This window comes from Palaemon carinicauda, chromosome 15 (assembly GCF_036898095.1).
Source record: "Palaemon carinicauda isolate YSFRI2023 chromosome 15, ASM3689809v2, whole genome shotgun sequence".
Taxonomy (NCBI): domain Eukaryota; kingdom Metazoa; phylum Arthropoda; class Malacostraca; order Decapoda; family Palaemonidae; genus Palaemon; species Palaemon carinicauda.
In genome coordinates, this window is record NC_090739.1 from 4779299 (window position 1) to 4802690 (window position 23392).

At 40.0% G+C, this 23392-nt stretch overlaps 1 long non-coding RNA gene across 1 annotated transcript in view; it reads right to left on the reverse strand.

The window, feature by feature from the left end:
• Positions 1–561: 561 nt before the first annotated feature.
• LOC137654218 (uncharacterized) overlaps positions 562–23392 on the reverse strand; it is a 40483-nt gene continuing 17652 nt past the window's right edge. The window contains exons 2-3 of the long non-coding RNA XR_011046559.1: positions 18253–18333; positions 562–3485 (exon numbers count right to left, since the gene is read on the reverse strand). This is a non-coding gene — a long non-coding RNA (uncharacterized lncRNA). The remainder of the gene's footprint in view (positions 3486–18252; positions 18334–23392) is intronic.

A 23392-nucleotide genomic window follows, 5' to 3' on the forward strand; every position in this document is an offset into this window, starting at 1 on the left:
AGTGCAATGTAAACAAGAAATTACCTATCACAAACTACTGGAGAGGCCAATTATGGAATAAAGTGAATTGCAAGTCAAAGATAATGTTAAGTGAATAAGAAAAGTTGGGACCTTGCAAAAGATTAAGGCTAGTGGTACAGCCAACTGGCAGTCTAGAAAAGATCATGGTAATTTAAGGAAAATTATGCAATCTTAAAGAAACAATTTAAAATATGAAAATTTTTTTATAATTCTGTTTGGCCTTTAAACTTTAAACAGCAACTGGAAAAAAAAAATAAATTCAGATTCTAAGTTAAACAGGTACATGTAGTGGAGGGGAGTTAGAAAAATAAATCAACACTACTCGTATGGAGTTTAAAAGTCAAGAAGATAAGGAAAGGACGGACTGCTTAAACATCAAAACATCCATATAAAGTCCACAGAGATAAAGGATTGTTTTATTGATGTTAACCATAAGTTATAAAGTTTAATATTCAAAATATTAAGGAAATGAAAAGCGTAGTGTAAGAAAAGGAAAAACAGAAGTCAATTTTAATTTAACCCACGAGAAAAAATTTGATTAATCTAGGAAATGAGATTAAAAAAGGATAAGCACATGATCTATGAACGAAGCAGCAGAGGAGATAAAAGCAAATGGAGGTATGAACTGTCCTTCGGAAACAAAAAGGGAATTAAAAAACCCGATAACTGTACATCCATCATGGCAAAAAAAGAAATTAACTTTAATAATGTGAACAATTTTATGAGACAGCCAGAAACAAGTAAAGAGGAACTCACGGTAACTAGATTAACACCCAGTTAGATGAAGTGATTAAGATCTGGCAAAGCAGAAATATGTTAATATAGGAGCCATTGTAAAGCCTATAGGACAAGTGACAGGACAGAAAAGGCTTAATGTTAAATGAAAATGGTAAATGTAACCTCTTGTCCTACAAAATTTAAATATCCATCCCAGAACAAGCATTTTAAATACATAAAATATGGAGATTGAAATCGAAAAGAGAAAAGGCTTAAGTGTACAATTGGTTAAATATTTGAGAAAATATGAAGAGTTTATATCAAAGATTATAAAGCACAAAGTGAAGGCATCAAAGCCAAGTCTACTGTACATCATATGAACAATGTAGTAATCAGCTATAATGCTTAAATGGGGGTATCTACAAAAAGTGTCTCATCAAAACTTTAATAAATTAGATCAAAGATTCTATTAAATGAGAAAAACAATTTAAATACCACTTAGGAAAATTAATAAGAGGCTTAACAGTTTTAACCATCCTGTAGGAACTACAGACCATTGAGTGAAGTTAAGAAAGACTAGGAATTATCTTTACCGAAGCCATGCAGAATAGCAAAAATCTAATACGTGTAGTATAAAAAATACAACACTAATAGGAGTATCTAAATTTAAATCTTTATAATTATAGACTGCTCTCACATGAAAGAATGAAGCAGCAGAATACGCTAGAAGTTAATACAAACCCAAAACCTTGAAATGTACATAATGAAAAGGAGATTAGAAAAAAAGATTAAGAACAGGCCAGCAAGTAGGGCTAAGAAGTATCTAGGAAAATGAAAGACATGAAGACTGCAAAAGAAAAGCCTAAGTGTTGTGTATATAGTCCAAGAAATATCTAAAGGAGGACTTTGAAGTAAAAAAAAAAATAATTTACCAAAAATATTTGCTAATTTATGGAGTAACATTAGCGATAAATGAATTAAAGATCTAGAAAATATAATATGAAGATATAGTGTATGTATGTACATCCATCAAGTACTGTACTCCATACTGAGGCTTCATTGAAAAAATTATCTGTCTTAGAATATTGTATCAAAAATAATGTAGTTCCATAACATCAAAATTGGTAAGATTGATCAGGGACCTTGATACAAGATCAATTGCAAAAGCCCTTATTACAGTGCTAGAGCAGCCACATTCAAGAAATTTGTTACAAATAAAAGTAAATTAGAGAATTTATAAAACAAAACAAAAAAGTATGAAGGAAGTTAAGACAGTAAAGAATGGTGCACCTTAGAAACGGATACTGAAATGCTAGTCATAAAAGCATGATTATCCATTTTCAACATGCAAGTTTCAAAGGAAAATGCAGAAATATTTGTGACTTGTGCAAAGATTGCACAACATTTTCTGCCAAAAACTATGAAAATTTAAGAGAATGATATAGAAGAGTGGATGTTTGTAAGATCCATGCAGAAGTCTGGCAGAATACAAAAGGCCAATAGAATAAAGGGTAAAAATACTACAATAGATTGCCAAAACTGAGGGTATTATCTAGACCTATTTAAAGGTAGAAAGGAATAAAAGCAAACTTATTTTCTTTAAGATTGTAATTTTTTCTTAGCAAATGGTTGAATTACATTGCAGTATTTAGTTCCTAGCACCTATCTATTAATTGACAGTATGACGAGTCTTGTACTGTGTGTTTTGCAAAGTGAGAAGTGTAGAGCCAAGAGTCAACGAGTAACTGAAGGGTTATGAGAAAAATAGAGAAATTAAAATATTGAAAAACCCATAAGTTAAATAAGATGGAAATGGTCACATACAGGTAAAAGAAAATAGCACAGTAATGGGGGAAAAGTGAAAACTAAGATTAGATAAAATTAGCAAGATATTTCTAAAACTAGCAAATACAAGTCTATTTGGAAAATCCAACCCAAGATAGTTTTAATCTATGCAATCGTTTATTATAAGCATTAGGAGGAACCTTTATCATGTATGATTTGGAGATTAGTTTAAATGCTTTGACAAAACCAATGTCAATAAAGAAGTACAAGAAAATTATGAACTTCAATATTTTACCCTTATTTCAAGAACACTAAGAATTTAGGACAAAACCCCAATGCTGTAACCACGTCATTCTAGAATTGTTAGAAAAGTTACACTAAGGATTCAAGGATAACTTTTTGTCTGCAATTTTCACAAGCTCCAATTTAATACTCTCAAAAGACATTTGGCAAGATTTGAAATATAATCCTATCTGACCTTTAAGCGTACATTTTGAATAGGTACTAGTCTACCTTCAAATTTTTCAAACTATACATAACCTAAACTTATTAACCAAGTCATTTCAAAGTCACACTATTGTGTAACTTAAAAATCCAAGTTTCCATGGACTAAACTAACCACTTACTCAAAAATTAAAAGCCTATTTAATTACCTACAGTAATGCTGTGTAGCTTCAGTTCCATAAATATATAAACATTCCCAGACTTATGATAAAGAGCAATAACAGAAAATAACCTCAGAACAACTTACGTCTTCCTGCATAACTCATTCTATTTGTATTCACTTTTATAAAATAGAAATAATTATAGGCTTTTTCAAGCAGCTGTAACAAAATGCCTAAAGGACTCATCTCAAGTGGGATCAAATACTCTGAATGAACTCTACTGTCAAGGCAACTTTCCAGGCGTACTGAAGACTGTCAGGTTGACTTCTGCTGATGGACAGTTCCCTCTCCCAACTCCTGCAATAGAAGATTTTTTTTAACAACCTTTCCTTTAAGCGAAATACGAGATTATCAGGTTCCAAAAGAATACATTTAAGAGTAACTTTAAAGATACACAAGTGCAAATACAGTAATGGGATACAGATTCATGTATAAAAAACTATAGAAGTTCTCAAAGATTTCTGGAAACTTTACATTCAATTAGGATATTCTATAAGTAATGGCCAAAAAATAATATACACCAAGCTAACCCGAGCTTCAAATTTTAATACTAAAGCCTATAGTTAGGTTAATCTTTCACTTCAATAAATTTCAAATGTGAAAATTTTAATGCATTTAGGGCAATGTTAATTCAAATTAATGGATGAGTAATCAGATGCCCAAGGTTGTTAAAGCCAAAAAACTCATTCGTTGCATTTTTAAATTAAGTGTCCCCCCCAAAGATTAATACTTAACCTTATTGCACTATACAGTATTATGAAAAAATATGTTAACTTGCATTAATTTACAATTGAATGAAAGCTAGGCTATACTATACACAATATGGTTTATATAGCAAGATTATTGACAAACTAAGCTTTGTTCCAGCCCTCTTAGCATTTTATTTCAGCAAAAATAGTTAATTCAGCAATAAAAAAAATCTAGACTATAGATAATAAACTTTGATATAACTTTTGGTCAATTGTTGAGATTTCTTTAGTGTGAAAATATAAATTAATCTCCACTGGAAAACCTAAAAATAACTAACTGGATATTTATACCTGCCACAAAAACTGATGTTAAAAATTATAAAAGTTGTGGTTAGAGCTATCAAAATATTGGTATAATCTCTACTCATAACCACAAGTATTTTTAATTACTAAAACTAATGGGGGAAATTTCCAAAGATCCATTAAGACTGCATGTCTGCGACCATTTCAACTTTCTGCCTTAATATGTTTTCAAATTATCTTTTACTCAAATTCATTCAAAGCTACTGATAACTTGAGATTGAGACTACGAAAAAGTTTCCCATATATTCTCCATTGTACTTATTTCCATTAGTAACTTTTAGGTACCCTTCTGAATGCTTTTAAAACTGGAAAAATTTTTTGTAACCAAATCAAAATATAAAGCCACATTTCTTGAGACTATTCTGGTTTCCCCCAATCATACTACTAGATCAAATATCAAATATTTCAAAGGATTAAACTTTTAAAATACCATAACCTTAAAATATAGGCTAACCTCTTAAATACTTAGCAAGTTTCATATAGATATGTAAGATTGAGAATGCAAGGTATTTCATTCTAACTTTACCTAAATCAAACTTAAAATCTCTCCAAGGGTACATTAATACCCGGCCAGTTGCTTGAAAGCATAACCAGCACTATTTTGATTGTAATAAATTGCAACTATGCCCACACCTTACTGTGGTGTACTTATTAGGACTGATTCAACCACTAAACCAACCTAGTTGAAAGTACAGTAAAGATACATGGGTACATAATACTATTAACATTTCACTACTGTACTGCTAGATATATAACATGCTTTGTCTTCATCCACTTCAGACTAGTATTTAGAAATAAACGGATTTTGAGCGAAGTTAAAAATCGGTTTTTGGGTGAGATGGCCATGACGTCCTGATGGAAGGTTCCTTTAGTAGCTTCCCAAGGGTATATATGACTACAGTGATATTCCCAGAGAATCAAACCAAAGGTTTCACAGAATTCTAACTTCTGGCACGAGTACCCTTAAAATTACTCTCAAGGATATCGTATATAATCGGGACGTATTTTTGACACGCCACATGGCAATCTGCACCCCGAATAGCCTTTACGCTTCGAGGGTTATAGGTGACAGAATTAGAAGGGTAGCCACAATAGAGGTTACCCTGATTCCCCTACGACTATCTTATCACAACCGCACCAACTCCCTCTGGCAGTCATTCCTTGTAGCGTTGAGCATGGTGCTACAGATACAATAGTTCAAGGAGGGAAACCGTGAAGATCTTTTCATAGAAAAGGGTGGTTTCATCAGGACATGGCCATCTCACCCAAAAATAGATTTTTCGCTTCGCTCAAAATCCGTTTTTTGGGCTCAAGCCATGACGTCCTGATAGAAGCATACCAGAGAATTAATGTATCTGGATTTTCATCAGTGCCTTAACCTTGGGACAATATTTCTACGGCCAAGAGGGCCAATCGAGACAAATGACGTTACCGTTATCCGTCATTATCATTAAGCATAATGTTAGTGCTTCTTGCCCCCCTGCAGTGAAGTAATTTTTAGAAGTTAGAAAAGGGGCCTCAAAGTAGCATATATTGTATGAACAAATATAAGTATACACTGAGAATACAAACGGTCTCAAGGCTTGTATATATTGCGGAACCATTATCAGTGTCCTCATTCGTTGTTTGTAAGCATACAATGATATGAGAAATACTGTACTTACATGAGTAAGTCAAGGAACTCTGGCATCTTAAACATGCAATTGTTGGGCGAATTAGGACGCAACTGCATTTTAATAGACATTCATTCCTAATAAATGACTACATGCTAAATGAACGTAGCGAGATAAGGAAATTATGCAAGAGATACACAAATTAATGTTGCCTTTTTTGAAAGGTGAAAATTGATTTGTGCCACACTCAGACTGAAGAAAAGCTCTTTTAACAAGACTTTTCTTTATAATTTCTGTACATGAAATAGTCTAACACCACCGTGTACTAAGTACAAACGGCACTAGTGGTATCCGTATAATTTCACACCTGAGATTCTGAACAGATTTGGTGTTACCATGGCAACACTTATTCAAAGGGAGGTCAAACGAAAAATGCTGACCCCTTCTCCTTTTAATTGATAGTCCCAATCAATTTACTGTTCATCACAGAGCTAGACGACAGGGTCCAAAATAGCACCTGCCGCCACCACAATGCTTCAATCCATTGACTTGCTTAGCATAGTGTCTGTAAGACACACTGGACAACCTCCGATCAGTAAATGAGCGAAGAGGCTGAAGTCCACACACTGAAAGGTTCAGTGATGAAGCAACTTTTCTCGGATCTTTATCTGCAGGAGTACTGTCAGGATCCGCTCCGCGAATAAGGTAGGTGAGCTTCGCCCTCAGTTATAGGGATAGTTTGATCCAAAGTTTTCTCCTGTAAAGAGCTGTTACTCCTGAAGTCTGAAGTTCTATAAAGATAGACCTTAGACACACTAGCAGACCTAGAGAGACATCTTCCTTCAGAGGGCAAATTCCCCAGGAACCCCACCTCTTAGTGGGTAGGTCGTCCTTAGTGACAAAGGTTGGATCAGGAAAGAGATGCAGTTCTCCCACTTAATGTGGCCCTCATCCCCAGATAGGGCCACTATTTCACTAACTCTAGCCCCAGAGGCTATAGCGAACTGAAAAATAACCTTTTAGGTTAGATCCTTGAGGGACAATCCTCATTGTTCACAGGTGAGGCATAACGTAGGACCTTGTCCAAAGACCATGAGATGGGCTTTAGTGGCGCTGCAGGCCTAAGCCTACACGTTTTCGGAATCAAAGATTTAATTCGTCAGATCCATTTAAAGGGCATGTAGAAGAGGTCTAGTCTGGGCTGACCTGCACATAAATATTGGTCCATGGATCCAAAGATCCAATCAAGTGACCTTTCTCACAAAGTCATCCCTACCCTTAGTGCTTACTCAAGGGTTTATATGGGGACAAGACCGAAGAACTTTACTTCTCTTAGTATCTAAGGATACACTGCCTCCTTTCTCAAAGGCCATCGTTCTGTTGGCCACCAGACCTTGAATATAGAGGTGGACAGAGAAGGACAGGCAGAAGATCATGAGATTGCTTTCGGTCCCTATTGCTTTACAAAGCAACTTTTCCCAAGACGACTTTTCTTGTCTTCTAGTTGACTAGACTCTTATTCAAGGAATTCTAATTGGCCTTTTGAGATCCCAGTCTTTTTCCTAACCGTTAAGGGCAAGGAATTCATAAGATGAAGGGATCAGGTGAATTGTGATAAATCGAAGGCAGAGAACTTCTGAACCTCCTGGATAATCCTAGGTGCATAACCAGGACCAGCCTCAGTCCCTTCATTACAGGGAATGGGGTGTTCTTGGCTACCTGGGAGCCAACAGAGCCCCTCTTCCCTGGAAGGGTCTCAGCATGTAGAGGGCCTTCCGGAGGAAATTTGATGGGCTGAACAGGAATTTTTAAGTCCTTCTATTCTAGACACATGATGTCTGTTACCTATCCTCGTATGGGGCTATATATCAAGATAGTATCTTGACCTCGTGATGAAGAGAACGATCTGCAGCTCGGGGACTTGTTCCCATCTGGGAGGGAATGGATCTGCGTCCGTGTACCATTCCAACTCTATTGGGTTGAACCCGAGAGGAGCATCCACTGTCACCTTGCGGATCATTTATAAACTAGCTGCTGATAGGCGCAATTCCCTTAAGGAAGGGATGGCTAACATTCCCTAATGAAATGAGATGTCCCTTATCCCTGACAGTTTCGACGCCTCATTATCACTTCGATGCCCCAGATCAGCCTGAGGAGGTCTGATCTATGTGGACAGTTTCTCCAACCATTACAGGGCTAAAATGGCCTACGGGCCCGTGGCCTTTGGTCATTGTGGATAAGCGAAGAGGGAATGACCATCATTGGTCCTATTAGATCTCTTCGAGCGTTTGATGAGTATCTTCTCCAGCCTCTTAACGCATCTTACAGCTGTGCACATAGCACTGGGTCTGTCATTACCGTGAACTGGAGTTCAAAACTCCTCCCTGTTAGCGTCATGGAATCCTGACTGATTACAATAGTCTCTTGACAGACCTTGCGATCTCCTTTTACATCCCCAAGGGAAAGGAGCGTTAGGGTGACCACAGGTTTCAACGATTTTTTTAAAAACATAAGCCCCGAGCTGGAGAGAATCGAGACTTGAAGTTATTTTGCATCCCCAATGTTCCGGGGACGGATCATCTCCATGATGCTCATAGTCGTTTTGGGTGCTGCCCACCCCAGCCCATCGTCCAGGGCCATTGTTGCCTGAACACACTCTAGGCTTGGTTTCGCTTGACTGTCTGCTAATTCCGTGAAATCCTAGGACTGAATCTAGTCCAACGAGAATCTTGTCTAGGATATATGTTATCTTCTGTAACTTGGATCCTAGTTAGGAGGGGAGGGGGTGACTGACTGGAAGTTGCCGATAGACATCTTTCAGGTCTGGCCAGACTGTCAACACCCCTTACTGAATAAGGTTCTTATGTTGAGAAGGATTAAAATTCTGAACTTGCTGTTTTATTGGAACTTGTTGAGTGGCGCCAAGTCCAGAATGACTCGAACACACTCTAGGCTTGGTTTCGCTTGACTGTCTGCTAATTCCGTGAAATCCTAGGACTGAATCTAGTCCAACGAGAATCTTGTCTAGGATATATGTTATCTTCTGTAACTTGGATCCTAGTTAGGAGGGGAGGGGGTGACTGACTGGAAGTTGCCGATAGACATCTTTCAGGTCTGGCCAGACTGTCAACACCCCTTACTGAATAAGGTTCTTATGTTGAGAAGGATTAAAATTCTGAACTTGCTGTTTTATTGGAACTTGTTGAGTGGCGCCAAGTCCAGAATGACTCGGAGTTTTCTTGAGTCCTTCACATGAATACTAAACAGCCTTCCTTGGAAATAGATGGACTACTTTCCTTACCGCTAGTATGCTCTAGAGCTCTAAGGTATACCCTTCCAGGGGATTTGGAATGTAGGAAGAGTTGAGGAAAGGATGGTGGAGGCATGTCCATTTCCATTCTAGTCTCATCTTGGTTAGGCCTTGGACCCAAGGATCGAAGGTCCAGCGATCCAGGAGGAACTTCCCTCCTACCAGAAGCGTATGTTTGCTTCACATGATCAGAAGGTGTACATATCTGACCGTCTGTGGAACAACGGTCATTGTAACTGTGGGATGCTGTTTAACATCAAGGAGAACTAAGAAACCTTCCCGTCGTCCTTTTAGGTCATACCTGACAGTTTGTCTATATCAGCTCAGTGTTTCACTGTAATAGAAGATTCCTTTCTGTTGTATAAAGCTTAGGATAAGTACGCTGGAAAAGAATAGGAGACATACGTGTGAATCCTTCCAGCCAACTGCTGTGGCCCTCCTAATTGATTCTAGGGCATCCCCTTTTAAGAAGGGCCCAATGGAAGATTCTAGCCCATAAGGATAGAGTAGCGTAAGCAGCGCCTACATCCAGGGAATTAATAATGAGAATCAAAGAGGCTGATGAGTCAGCGTAAGGAAAAAAAAAGGGGGGGGGAGTTTATCCCCCAAATCAGGTAGGTCTCAGCAAGAGATTGTGCTTAGAAGCACAGCATACTGGAAAACCATTCTATTGTATGGTTATGTACCAAAGGTTTCTGTCTGATACGGTCCTATACTACAGATGTACAGGGTATTACAGTGAACCCTCGCTACTTCGCGGTTCGACAATCGCGGATTCACCACTTCGCGGGGTTTTCCCATAACCCATATATATATACATATCGCGGATTTTCCGGAAAATTCGAAAATACCGCGAAATCTGAAGATAACCAAATACGATATTTTGTTACCTGTAATTCCATTAATACTGTAATTAGTAATATCTGCTCTTACTGATTGTTCATTGCATTACATATGATATATAATTCAGCACAGAAAGAAATAAAACACGAAAAGAGAATGTGATCATACGATAATTCAGTACGTAGTAAAATTAAATCGAACATGAAACGCAAATCAGATGCAGTCATACCATATTAGAATGGTGTGTACTGTAATGGATGTGCTTCTTTTCCATGAATCTTTTGTATGTATACGTACGTAGTACAGTACTGCATCCAATAATATTCTTTGTTGCAAAAATCACATTTCGAATACTGTAAGCGTACGAGAGAGAGAGAGAGAGAGAGAGAGAGAGAGAGAGAGAGAGAGAGAGAGAGAGAGAGAGAGAGAGGCGTAAAATAGCGTACAGTACGTAAATTTTTATTATTATTGTTATTATTATTATTGTTGTTGTTGTTAATAAAATTATTATTGTTATTATTATTAATCATTATTATTATTATTATTACTGTACAGTATTATTATCATTATTTATTATTATTACGGTACTGTATTGTACTTAATCTACGTACGTTCAGTATGCGCGGGGGCATCTTCTATGAGTAACCAACGCGCCATAGTACTAAGACGGGTTGTGATTGGTTCAAGCGCTGATAGATGACGAATCAAAACTCAAGTTTTGTTATCTAGCCTGTGATTGGTGTTTTGCCCGCATCTTCTACCCGCAGCATCAAAGTTCTCGGGGCTGCATCGTTCACTTTCTCTTTCCGCGTATTGCTGAGTAGACGTTCTTAAGTTTGTGAAGTTTAATCTGTGCTGTGTGCGACTGTTTTAAGTTGAACTTTTTGTTGAACTTTCTGTTACAATGCCTCCCAAGCGTTCTGCTTCTAGTAAGGCTGGTAGTGAGCTTAAACGCCACCGAAGAATGATGACGATAGCTGAGAAGGTTACGCTTCTCGACATGTTAAAAGATGGTAGAAGTTACGCGGCCGCCGGCCGCCATTTTGGCATCAACGAATCCACCGTTCGCTACATCAAGAAGGACGAGGCGAACATTAGAAAGACTGCTGCAATCACCTTTAGCAGATCAGCGAAGCGAGTCGTTACAACGCGTAATAAAACGATCGTACGCATGGAAGGTGCTTTAGCTGTGTGGATTGCCGACTGCCGGAAGAAGAACATAGCGTTGGATACGAACACCATCCAAACAAAGGCTTTGAGCTTATGAGAATTTTGCTGCAAAGGAACCTAAAGAGGACGACGGCAACCATGCTGAAGATGATGATGATGCAGATGATCCTCAACCAGGGACATCCACTGATTCCCAGCCTCAGAAACGTTTTTCCGCAAGCAAAGGATGGTTCGCGAAGTTTCAGAAACGCTTCGCCCTGAAAAGCGTTTCCCTGCATGGGGAGTCTGCTTCCGCTGACACTGCCGCTGCTGAAACTTACGTGAACCAGACTTTCAAGAACATTATCGCTGAAGGTGGATACAAGCCGGAACAAGTCTTTAATATGGATGAAACCGGCTTGTTTTGGAAGAGAATGCCGTCGCGAACTTTCCTGTTCAAAGAGGAAGCCAAAGCCTCTGGCTTTAAGGCATTCAAGGATCGCGTTACCCTCGTGATGTGTGGCAATGCTGCTGGATTTTTGTTAAAGCCGGGGCTTATTTATAAGTCGAAAAATCCTCGCGCTTTGAAAAATAAAAATAAGAATCTCCTTCCCGTGTACTGGATGCATAATCAAAAAGCATGGATTACGAAGATGCTGACCTCCAACTGGTTCCACCAGTGTTTCATCCCGCAAGTCCATGAATATCTCTTAGAGAAGGGCTTGCCATTCAAGATCCTTCTCCTTATGGATAACGCTGGTGGACACGCAACTGACCTGTCGCGTGAGGGCGTTCAGGTTGAGTTCCTGCCACCCAACACCACGTCATTAATTCAACCAATGGACCAGGGGGTTATCAGGGCGTTCAAGGCCCTCTACACGAAGAATACCTTGGCGGACCTCGTTGCGTGTGTGGATGCTGCCCAAGATGATGAGGATGAAGACTTCAACTTGAAGGCGTACTGGCGGCAGTACACCATAGCCACGTGCCTGCAGAATATTCAAAAGGCACTTCAAGAGATGAAACCTGCAACCGTAAATGCGAGCTGGAAGAAGCTGTGGCCCGATATTGTTTACGACGACAAGGGATTTACTCCGTCGGAAATCCAACACTCTGCAATACGGAAATCTGTGCAGTTGGCTGCCATAATTGGGGGTGACGGGTTTGGCGACATGACGACTGAAGACGTCGACGAGTTGTTGGACTGCCATTCCCAGCCCCTAACTGACGCAGACCTCGAAGACCTGACGAAATCGGCAAGTGAGGAAGAGAGTGAGGGTACCCAGGAAGAGACCCAAGAAAATGTCGAAGAAACGGGCTTAACATTAGAACGGCTTGCCAAGTTCTGCAACCATATGAAGGAGGCGAAAGAAATGTTACAAGAGTGGGACGAGGATATGGTTCGCTCGATGCAATTCTGCAACAAGGTTGATGACATCACGACTCCCTACAGGATGCTCTTGGATCGAAAAAAGAAGCAGCGGCAACAACTTCCGATCACAATGTTTTTTCAGCCTCGCAAAAAAGAGCCAGTTCCTCCTGCTAGTACGCCTTCGGAAGAAATTGAAGAAGTTGAAGAGGTGTCCCAGGAAAAGACACCTCCGTCTGAAGAGACGTAAAATACTATCATTGACTGCACAGTAGAACACATCATCAGCTTCATCATCATCATTTCTACTGTGCAGCAAATTCATCGCCATCGTCATTCAAGTTTTTCTTGAACTTCTTTCGTGGTGAGTACAGTAACAATCTTTATTTTTTACTTTAACCAGTTTTATAGTTTAGTAATGTACGTACTGTATGCATTAAGTTAAAGGGAAGGTTTTAAAAGTCTACATGTTGTAACCTATCATATTTTTTTTGTTTAAAATTTACATTTACGTACGTAAAACACTCACACACACTCTCTCTCTCTCTCTCTCTCTCTCTCTCTCTCTCTCTCTCTCTCTCTCTCGTAAATTGTTTTCCTGCTTTGCTACTCTCTCTCTCTCTCTCTCTCTCTCTCTCTCTCTCTCTCGTAAATTGTTTTCCTGCTTTGCTACGTACAAGTACTGTATAATTTATATTTGTAAGGTAACATTTTGTAAATGCTTTTACTGTAAATACTGTATGTACTGTATCATTATTTATCACTATCATCATGCGCGTTAAATGCCTTGTTTGTTCTGAGCGTGGTTGTTTACTGAGCGTACACGCCGTCGTTTCAGGCGGCGTCATAAAGAAAAAGATTTCATTTGGAAGTCCTAAGAAAAATACGTAAACTAAAACATTGGTAATAAAAAAATCAACATACAGTACTGTATAATCAATATAATCGATGCAAAAACTAACCTATACGTACATATATGTGTACACTAAATGAGTTTGTTTCTTCATTATGATCAGAGATGAACGTAAACAAAACATTGGTTGCCATTTTTTATCGTGCTTTTTAGGTGTTTAGGAAACACATGATATAAAATCGCCTTTAATATTTGTGCCTGTTTTAGTTTAGGGTGCTGTAGTACATGCATTAAGTGTTCTGTACATTAAAGGGTGGTTTGTTAACAGTACTACGTACAAGGGAAGGTTTTAAAAGTCCGAATATACATGTTAAATAAATAGGTAAATATGCTGTCACTACTTCGCGGATTTTCACCTATCGCGCCCGCGTCTGGAACCTATCTACCGCGATAAACGAGGGTTCACTGTATATACACCTATACAACTGGCATATTACCGTCAAGGCTAATACTTGGGGGTAAGTTAACTGGCACAGTACTTCAGTACCGATATGGCTAGCAGTTCTCCGGCATGTCAGTGACTTGTTGGCTGTCAGCGGTTCGCTGACTTAAGTCACACCATCCTAGCCAGTATTCGATGCGACTGGGTAGTGGTGAAAACTATACGCATAGTCAGCAGCCCTCTGAACCATTGGCGACCCCTCGGGCTGTCGGCAGTCTGCCGGTTATCGGCGGGCTGCCGATTGAAGGCATACCAACTCTGCTATTGACTGGGTGATGACCAAGGGCACACACTGCCGGCTCTCGGCAGCGGAGTCAGATGCGACGGTGAATCAATGACTGCCGTCGTTATCACTGCAAAGTGTGGCCTGATTGTAATGTGCGCGCCTGGTGTTTGCCAGTCGGGGGTTCGAGTCTTGCTCAGATTCATTAGTGCCATTAGTATCTGCAACCTTACCATCCTTGTGAGGTAAGGTTGGGGGGTTTGGGGGGAGCTTGAAGACCTTAAAACCTTTAGAAGGAACACTAAATTGCCAGTTATCGCAATGAATACGTGAAATCTTCGGTCCAATTCCCGTAGTTTCCGTAATTTTTTGCGAGTTAGCAACTGAATCTTATTTTTGTGATAACTTCTGAAACCAAACCAACCGTAGTTCAACAGCTTGAGACTGCCATCGTGTATGCACTGGCAGCGAGAGGGGGGGGGTACCCCCGTCCTCACCTCTCCTCGAACTGGAGTGGAGAAGGAGGGATAGGGGACAGGATGTCATTTGGGAAGCTGTAAAATAGGTAGGTATGGTTTTGGAGAGATTTTAGACATCTCACACCCAAATGTGTAAATGTTAAGAGCTGTATACCAGATTCTATTAACTTGGGTTTTTCGAGACCTTCGACAGTAAGGTCTGGCCTACTTACAGGTCAGAGGGTCTCAGATGGGGTTGGGGATTTGGAAATAATATTGCTGAGGGCATGAACCTGCATGTATTATGTTCGTGAAAATACTCTTTATAACTGCAAAAGACTGCGATGCATCATCTGGTGTCCCTCCTGTAAGGAAAGGAGAACAGTAATGAGTATTCAATTTACTATCACACTGATAAACAATTTGCAAAAGTCATCTTTTGACAAAAATAGCTTAGGACAAAGCTATAGAGATAGTGGGAGAGACATACCCGTGTATCCCCTGCGAACCAATGCTGTTACCTCCCCTCAGTATTAAGATAAGGAAATTCCTCCAACTGGGGAATTCCCGGTAAATAGGGGGTCGAACACCTAGGTGTAAGGAAGTGTACAAAGCACTGTCCCCCCTTATACTTAACACTGAGGTAAGGAGGACTGATTTCACAATCAGAGTATCAAAGGAAAGTCATTCTTTCGATATAGAAGCGGTACCAGCAGAAGCTCGCACAAGGGTACCCAAGATATGTTGATTAGAAAAGATAAAAGACATATATTTGTGTATCCCAACCAATCTATTTGTTGTGACCTCCCTTACAATATTAAATCAGTTTCCTGATCAGGGAAACTCGGGGATAAGGGCTCTCCCCTTTAAGGGTTAGAGGTGTCACACCACCAGCCCTATACGAAATTTAATATTGTAGGGTAAATGGAAACTGATTTCAAATCAGAATATTGACAAAATATTTTTTCAATATAGGATTGGGTTCAGCAAATACCTGGGCAGGGATACCCAAGATATATTGGAAATAACTACTAGTATAATATAGACGTTAGTTTTCCATCTGCCGTATATACTATACTGCAAATATACTGACTACTGTACCTGTATAGACATACTGTAGTTCAGCCGGCATGTTGCCGGATTAGCTAGCTCTTGCCGGAGCATCTAGCATGCTAGTTAAGAGAGAGGGAAAGTATGGAGTGAAGGCTATCTACTACTGTGTATGTATACAGTAATAAAGGATGTAACTAAATTTTACTGCCTTTTTCCAAAAAGAAGGTTCAAATGGAAGGGGAGAATGTAACATTCAGGCTTTCATCTAGCCACAGTACTATTGCCGGCTTACCACTGTAGGCCAGCCTCCGGCAGCACTAGTACAGTCGGCATGCTACCGACTGAGTCAGTACCTATCTGTGCCGGTCTACTGCCGGCCAGAGCAACATACCGACAACAGAAGTTGTGGCCAGCAGTTCAAGGGAGAACTGGAGAACCTTAGTGACAAAAGGGACCTCCCACCCACAGCCGTCATGGCCGCCGGAAGCCGTCAGTCGCCGACGGTCGGCTGAGGAGAGGCGGTCTGGCCGGCTCCGGTGACCCACCGGCAATGGTAAGGTTGCAGGACGCCGGCTCAGGAAAGACAATGGCTCGGCCATCGTAAAAGAACAGGGGGGGGGAAGGGTCCTATATGAGGTATGGGAGGGGCCGGCAATGTTGCCGGACCTACACACCTTGAAGAAACACTGTTTTACTACCGGCACAACCCCAAGTGGCAGGAGAATCTTCTATTCTCCAGCTTAGGAGGTGCTAATACAGTTAAGGGGACGACAGTCCATGCCGTTCCACTCAACAAGGGAGAAAGTTCCAATGCCGGCGAGATCATAGGCCACTAGAGTATACTACTCTAAAGCCTAAGGTCTGCGAGCATAGGACTAGTCTACTAGACCACAGGGAGAAGGTGGCGGCATCATGCAACCACTTCAGGTGTAATCTAGGGAGGGCTAGCCTCCTATGCCGGCAGGGGAATGCAATCACCCCGCCGACCAACTGCCGACAAAAGACTAAATACTTTGAGGTTCTGATCGAATCCCAAAACTTGCTGTCTGCTGTTAAGGGACGAGACAAAAAACTCTAGGCTAGTTATGCCTGAATTCGAAATTCAAGGCAGACTCAGAGTTGTAGCCTAAGGCTACTCTCAGAGGGAAGAGAGATTACCCATAAATCTCTATCAGAGACTAGTAACGGCTAATAATTCCAGGAGATATCAATCTCCAATGAATGATAACCGATACACAAGGGTAACCGGGGAAATGTTGAAAGTATATGTTGTCTAGGTTGGGTTACCTAGACAAGGCGAGATCTGTTACCTAAAATCATCAAAACTCTTGACATATACGATCGACACAGAAAAAGGGAAAATTATGCATATAAATATCTTTACAATATAAAATGCCTAAATAGCTTTCATAACAACAATGCTATTTAAACCGGAAATGTCATTCTGCTAACTAAATAACACATGCCCAATGAACGACGGCGCCTATGGGGACACCGGTGACCGGCGTAGATCCAAACAATTACACTAATTTCATTGTGAGGCTGGAACTAAAATACATATTGTAAAGAATAAATACTCTACTTTCTGGATGGAGAAAGAAGCCGTAGAAAGCATTAAGATTCCTAGAAATCGATCGAAAGTGTCAGATCAACAGGGAACACCACCATAGCGAGTCTCTACAAATAAAGGAATGACCGCCAGAGGCAGTTGGCGCGGTTGTGATACGATAGTAGTAGGGGAACCAGGGTAACCTCTATTGCGGCTACCCTTCTAATTCTGCCACGTATCCCCCTCGAAGCGTAAAGGCTACTCGGGGTGCAGATTGCCATGTGGCGTGTCAAGAATACGTCCCCTGATTATATATGATACCCTTGAGAGTAATCTTAATGGTACTCTCACCAGAAGTTAGAATTCTGTGAAACCTTTGGTTTGATTCTCTGGGAATATCACTGTAGTCATATATACCCTTGGCAAGCTACTAAAGGAACCTTCCATCAGGACGTCATGGCTTGAGCCCAAAAAAAGGCATCTAAAATTCAAGATACACAGATTACGTTTATCTGACTATTTAGGATAGAAATTTCTTTTTAGCTCTTTAGTGTAAGATAAAGATGAATTATATTACTTTACCTTAGCACCATTAAAATATTTTGTGCAAGTGGTAAAATGAATAAAAATTCTTTGTAAAGAAAATCAACTGATATCTAGAAATTAATAGCCCCATTTGCTGATTAGTTCAAGATCATCAATAACTATGCAAATAGACAATTACACAATTTCAATTGTGTTGACTTCAAGCAGCATAGAAGTGATACCAATCTGAAAGGCATTAACCAACTAATTAATCCTTGAACTGAAATTTATATCTGTTGAACACAAATTTACAGAAACTCATAAAACTTTAAATGCTTTAGTTTGTCAGTTTCTAAAGTAAAGATGGACATTAGCTGAAAATATATCTGTTTTTATACTTTTAACCTAACCCTGTGAGGAGTTAACACCAGCATTCCTTAAAATCCCTTAAAAGAAACTTCTTGATACATCTTTCTAGTCAAGATCTCACTTTCTTGAAGTATACAGAGGTTTCACTTAGACTAACATCAAACAAGACAATTAGCCACTTCTGTGTTAAACTCACCTCATGAAAAGTCATCCTATTCCTGTATCCATTGGGTACTTCATCATTCCGGCAAGAGCTCCCCCGTAAATCATCACAAATCTGGAAGTGAATTTCCAATATGAATAAAAATATTTGCAAGTGCATTTATGGCTTGTCTAAGCTTCAACTGGAGAACTACATGTGCTTAAACATTTTGGTAGAATTATCTGACCAGGCCTGCGTCATTATAATAATTACTACAAGTAAAATACCAGTGTCACTAAACACTGGTCTTGAAATATAGTATAAATTAAAATTATATAATACAGATTATTAAGGATTAAAGATTTTGTAACTACTGTATACTGTACTATCAAGCAAAAATGCTACCTACTAGGACAATATTTATCAAATATTGCAATTAACTTTTGCTGAGATTTCCTGCCTTTAAAGGAATTTAAAGGTTTCTATGCAATCAAAGACAACAGTTTTTCCTTTTTAGGTAGATAAAACAAGCGATCAGTCTCCAAGAATTATTTTTAACGGTAAAAAAAACTTTCGTGTTAGTATTAATAGAATTATTGATAGCTAGCTACATTGAATCTTATCCTCAAATTCAACAACTCTGTTCTTAACACCCCAAATCAGACAATTAACAGCAGAACCAGATTGTATTTTTTCAATAAAAGCCTACAGTGCGCCATCACAAAACACGCAATTAGGCCTCAGAAATTTAAGAATCTTATACTTTTTAATCTTAATATGAAACTACCATTACTGTATAAGGAATAAATTAAATAAGCAGTTACAAGTTACCTATGAAATGCTAAGAAAAAACTGTGCCAATGACAAGCAAGCATAGCCATCTGAATATGTACCAGAAGGGAAAACTATCGTCCAAAACTCTGGTGGTCGAGTGATGTGCCAACTTTCACTTAACCAAAAAAGTTTTTAAAACAGCTAATATCTTCAGCACAACCTGGAACAGCCATTTAATACTTAATGAGGTATTGACTTGCTGCACATAAGGCCAAGTAACCCAGACAATCCTCAACAAACTTCACTTTAGATGACCTCCTAAGGATTCAGAAGGATGGCTATGGTAGTAAGTTGAACTAAATAGATTAAGGTTGCATAGCATGGAAAAATAACACTTTGCGTAAAATGTTATTTGTTCCTTAACGGACCGTATACAAAACCCTTTGTCCTTTACAATAATCCCTAGAAGTTTAACTGAACGGACTGGTTCTTTTACTTCCCTGGAATATTCAAGTCTCCCTGGTCCCATACCGGAGCATGAGACTACAGTACTTCAATCTTCTATCAGCCCATCTGAGGTATGAGTAGGATCGTAAGGCCTGGCCTATCCATTGTACAATACTGTATGTACCTGGTATGTTGTCAAAGGAATCCTCCATCTGAGGGGAGAAAATCCCGAGTAAAATAATTGGCATATGATATGGGTTTGATATTCACTCCATCATCCTCCCTCCTTAAAGGATGATAGGGAGAACCTTAAACGATAGGGAGAACTAACTTTACGTCTAGTCTATTAAGAATGGTACTCATAACCAGCATTAATGTCAAATCCAGTAAATAACTAGTCAAGAGTAATTGAACGCAGTTGTGTACAATAAGTTGGGCAAGTCAACTGGCAGAGCAGTCTCCACCTTACCACATCTTGCCACCTCTCATGGTCTTATGTTTGCATCACAGTTGTGATAGCTTGTGTGGTACTGTTTTGCTTTTGCTACTCATGTCACCTCAAGATGGCAGAAAAAAGAAATTTATACTACAAGGATCTCCTGCCAAGAAGCAAAGAAAATCTATGGATAACATGAAAACTAAGATCATCAAGCATCATGAAGGAAAAAGTTCAAACCACTGCTATTGGTAGTATGGGCTTAGTGCATTGTTATACAAGACTATTCTTTGTGTTTCATACATAAACAATTGCAGTAATGCGCTCTGTATTGAACATGCAAATAGCTTATATACAACAGAAAAATAAAACATATTGACATAGGAAAAATATTTTTGGGCGAGAGCCATGTCATCCTGATGGAAGTTCCCTTAGAAAAATAACCATATGGAAATAATATTGCCAGCTGGTGGACAAAAGCTATTCAGTGCAGATATTCTAGTATAACATAGGTTTTTAAACCTTCAAACTTCCACATAAGAACATTTGAACTGAAGGATCTACTTTCATTGGTACCTTGCCAAAGTCCAGTATCTAAGGGGTAGCAGAATCCAGAGTACCCAGATACCTTGCAGGTGTAGAGGGTACCACAGGCCGCCCTAGAGATCTACTTGAAAAAAATGAAAAATAAGAGAAAATACGTATACTGTATATGAAGACCAAAATTACAGTACCTTCAACAAAATCTGTTCTGATGACTGACCAGGCCACTAGCCCTAGGGGGCAATGGCAACCCCTGCCCCATGAATCAGCCCCAGGTTACTTCTGCCAAGCATATGGCAATCTTTACCACAAGAAGGGGTTACAGGGAGTGGGTCTATCCAATTCAATCCGTGGAAACCTTTACCGTCAAGGATGGGGAAGAGGAATAGCAATATCACACTACCTTGCAGTCTCATCACTCTTAAGAGGTAGAAAAAAGCCCAGGTCCAACCTCCTAGAATGCCAAGGTGATCCCCACGGACCGCAGCAGCAGTCAAGAGGTAGCGAAGGGCCAAGATCAAATCTACAAGTGTCCTGAGATGCTTCCCAGGGACTGCTGCTCCAAGTGTTGAACTAGCTGGTAAGAAAGCAAGCTACTTTCTCCAACTCATGGCCCTGCATAGTGGCTTGTGGCATAGGCCATATGGGTGTGTAGATCCTAATGTGATTACCAAAATTGCTATTTGGACTATGTTAACAATAGCAGAATGAATCTTATTTGGGGACAGGAAAGAAATGGAAGGAAGACTGAGGGTGAATAGAGTCCAAATTATTACCTTGGTCTGACTGATTGCGAAGGGCTGAGCACCAAACTGAAGGTCCACCTGACAACAGGAATCAACATGGTAAAATGTGGCATCAAGCCTTACCAGGTAGTCCTTTATAGTTAAGATCAGCTAAAGCATGAAAGAAACTTTCATAATGCACAGCCCAAGTACCATTCCAAAATTGAAGAAAACTCCATAGGATATTCTACGTGAAAAAGTTACGTCCCGATGGGGTTTTTAAGTTTTTAATTGCAAATCTAAACATCTTGAGAATGACTAGCAAAATTGAACTAAGGATTGTCTAGAAAATTTATCAATAAAAAATTAGAACCAACAGTATATTGGATCCATAAAGACCTGGCTGTAGTTATAAATAGCAATAGCATACTGAAAATTTATATTTATAGTAGTTTTACATAGTGAGTAAAGGCAGCAAAAAATACAGTATGGACAGTAAATAATTAAGACTAAATATTTACTGGACTAATAGCACTATACCTTTCATATTCTCAACCTTAAGGGTAGATCAAGGCAGTAGCAGCCTAAACTTTGTTCCAAGCCTTTCTTTAAGCTCGCATTACGGGTAAAAATTTATAAACGTAATGTATAAAGACAGCCACTATCCTTAAAGGGACGTGACCCTTAAAGACGACTGCATGCTTGATCAGGGATTTCTGTAAAGCAGTCAAAGATTCCACTGTTGCCTGCACAAGAGAACTAGGAAGCAGAAACCTTGCACCCACCTGACTAGTTCAACGAAAATGCCACCTCTGTGGTACCCTGTTTTACTGCCTGGCTCACCAGGCAGGTGAACCTTTCCACCACAAGACTTCTGCAAAGCCTGCAGGGTTGACAAGTCTTCAACTTTGAAAAGTACGTCTACTCCTGACCACTGGTCAAACCAGGAAAGTATCAAGGACAGGGCCAAAACCTCCTTGGTCACCAACTTAAAAGAGTAGGATGTGCCTTCTGCCTTTAGTCTCTCCAACCAGTCACCCTACCATCGGTCCTCGCACTAACGTGTCAACCTGCACAGGCTGCAGATGCAGCGTTTTCCCTTGAACCTCCACTGCCTGGAATAAGGGGAGACAGGATCTTTACCAATTGAACTAGAATTAGAGTTCAGAGTACAGATCTACAGCTGCAATCATCTAGACCGAGAGCCAAGTTTACTAGATACAGGACAGGTTTTCCTGACCGAGGTGTCAAGGTTGTCTCCATCCATGCCATTGCACTCATGGATGAGGGAAAGGACCTTCACAAACAAACTTTCCGACTAGGTAGTTTGCTTCGGCAGGCACTGGAACATGTTACAGTGTCTGACATCCTAACCAAAAGCACCCTCATACCTCGCCAAGGATGAGGCAGCATGCTGCAGAAATTCCCCCCCCCCCCCCACCTAGGAAAAAACCCAAACCATATTTGAGGCTGAAAGCCCAAGCAAGCCAACTGCTATGGGAGTAGAATTTCTGGAACAGCACCTGGCAGAGGGACGAAGTTCCAAGTAACACACTGTGGATCAGACAGGTCACCTGTGGCTCTGTGCTCTATGGCTCTACCCCACCACACTTTTCTTGGTCTTCAAGGCCTCAAATTATACTATCTCCTCTACCAAGCAGGAACCACTGTGTTAGACTAAGGAACAGGCATCCAGGGTCCTAGGAGGAGGAAGACTGAGGTCACCAAAGCTCCTATCAACCTTTAAAAAAAAAAGAGCGTACAGGACCGTAGAGACACCTGCCAGGCTAAAAGTTAAACCACAGCCGTTCCCCGTACAACAAAACAGGATCATAGCAAATTCAAATAAAGTCTTCTAGCTGTGACTCCAGACACCATGGGTCTGGAACCAATCTGGAGCTGTCCACCCCGCTTGAAAAGTTCTCTCATCGAGCTCTATCTTTGCAGCTACAGCTGGCCTCCCTGCCCTGTACTACTATAACCTCTTTCTCCTCATCTTAGAAGCAGTGTTAGCATCAGTGAGGAAGATGAAGAGGAAGGAGGGAGCACAGAACGCAAGCTGCTGCTTTCTGGCTTTGCAAGCAGAGCATGAGCTGTGAGTGACCAACTACAATGCTCCATCAGAGGAGAAACAACATTGGTTGCTTCAGTAAGAGCCACAACACTGGAACTGTCACAGGAAAAGGAAGGCACAATGCAATGAGCAGGGCTAGAGGTCACAGGCCTTAAGACTAAAGGGTCAGGGTAACAGGCCCAGGGGAAGGGTTAG